Genomic DNA, 2426 nt, shown 5'->3' on the forward strand with positions numbered 1-2426 from the left:
AAATATTTACATTAATAGAATTATTAAACAAATAATAATTATGATAACAGTATTAGGAAAATAGATGCATTGATAATAAGAATATAATAGAAAAACACAGACAGATATTCAAACAACCTTTGCATTTAACTGGTTTTTTTTGTAGAATACCTATATCAACTTTCATTTCTTAAACTGGTTAAAGGTATGCAAACAACAGCAAATGCCCGATTTAAAGGTTTCGAAAGAAATTCTAAGAAATACTTGTAACTCTTGATATTTTCACCTTTACTAGTTAGAATAAGAGACTTTGCATTCACTGAATTTTATCAGTGTACAAAGAAGTGCTACATAGCCTATGAGACAAAGTAGTCTTTGATATCAAGAGGATTCTGAAATATACCTCATGTTCTTTCAATTTAAAACTTTCTTCTCCAGATGTTTTATTTTACGCTTTGTAGAGTGAACTAACTTATTAATTTGATATAAACAAATAGACTTCAATGAATACCTTTAATCTTCTTCTTTGTCTGCATACCATTAATAAGAATGTTAAATATAAGAACAGAACTCTGAATATACATATTTGAAAGTGTGCTGCAGAGCATAAAAGGTCTATACTTACCAAAGAAATTAAGTAAACTGGATAAAAAAGATGAACAAAAGAGTTCCCCGGGTGTGTTTAGACAGCATAAAAATCCGTCGTCACCATCGCTCGAAAGTCGACATTGTTTCAGGGTTTAGCTCACAGCAGTTTTGTCACCCTAAGGTTCCTAGTGGGTTGTTATTCGAGATCTGGTTACAAGAACACGCCACATCCTACCAGAAGTATTAGTCAAACCTGTAAGGGGGAAAATCCTGTCCTGAATCAGCATACTTACGTTGTCCATTGCATGATGCAAACGTGATTATATTGGCTATTTTCTCGTGACCTATGTAATTCGAGTCTGGCAGGAATATGTGTACATTGTATATTCGTTTATTTTTTCTCTATATAATCTTTTTGAACCAATCTGATGCTGTATATCCCTTTTGGGAGCTGATCATACCATCTTAACGAATGAAAAACGTAGCAACATCGACGAAGTTATGACAGTGTCAGAATAAATAAACAGAAATGAAAAAAATATTTAGACGAAAGAGAAAATATGACATATGATACCATGGAGGACGAATTGCCAATTCATCGAACTGTCTAATAAGTATAATTTTATAGTAGACGAACTGTTTAGTTTTCAGGTTTAGAATTTCTTTTCATTAAATGAACTATAGAATTAAATATCCCTACGAATAAATCATACGCAGAATGTGGCCACATTAATTTCCAACAAAATGTAGTGGCTTATTGAAGAAGTCCCAGCCTGGCATTCCGCCGGACTGGGATTCGAGTCCCTGTCAGGCTCGATAGTTTCTTGGAGTCTTTGTAACTTCACCATCCTTGAGATCTAAGGATGAGGAATATGGGGGAGCTTATAGGTCTGCATGTTGAGTCATCAACAACCATTGCCTTGTCCTCCTTGGTCCTAGCTTTGGTGAAAGGGGTGTTGATATATGATAAGTCTCTAGGGCTATTATCCTGCTAGCTAAGGCAATGCTTCTGTCACTCATGGTCGGACTTTAAACCTTTAAATTAGCTAGTAAAGTGGTAAAACAATTATCTATTTGCACGGTTGGGAGAATGATCCGTTAAGCTACACAGGTTACTAGCCGACTGTAGTTAAGTCACCATGGTATGGGGTTAGGCCTTTTCTGGCTGACGTTCTGATGAGTATCTTTTCAGGTGATTTTGAACTGAAAACCGACAGATCAAAAGTTTTTCTGTGAACCACAAGTTCAAGAAATGAATTTTATTTAATTTTACCGATGAGAAGTATCAGTGAATAGTCATAACTTTGATAATAGATGGTATTGTGAAAAAGATACATATCTAATCGTATGCTTATGAACAGGAAGTTAGAACATGTGTAGGCGCAAGTATACATACTAATATAATTATGAATAAAAGTATCATGTATCTGTATACAGCTGCTATCTATATATTGTATATGCATATATATATATATATATATATATATATATATATATATTTATATATATATATATATATATATATATATATATATATATATATATATATATATGTGTGTGTGTGTGTGTGTGTGTGTGTGTGTGTGTGTTTCGCGTATGGGTGTGATTGTGTATGTGTATAATTAGGACTTAACTGTGCGATTGAGAATGATAAAACTGTAGGTTAATTTTATTTCTAGTTGTGAAAAATGCATAAGTGTCCCTTTTAAGAGAGCAGTTTTAAGGAATAATTTGAAAAAATAATTATTATTACTGATTTTATTCTTACTAGTATTTTCATTTTAAGGTTTATTAAATGTCGATCCCAGGTTTCTTAGATCCAAATGCCGATATATGAATTAAGATACATAAAATGATTA

This window comes from Palaemon carinicauda, chromosome 1 (assembly GCF_036898095.1).
Source record: "Palaemon carinicauda isolate YSFRI2023 chromosome 1, ASM3689809v2, whole genome shotgun sequence".
Classification (NCBI taxonomy): domain Eukaryota; kingdom Metazoa; phylum Arthropoda; class Malacostraca; order Decapoda; family Palaemonidae; genus Palaemon; species Palaemon carinicauda.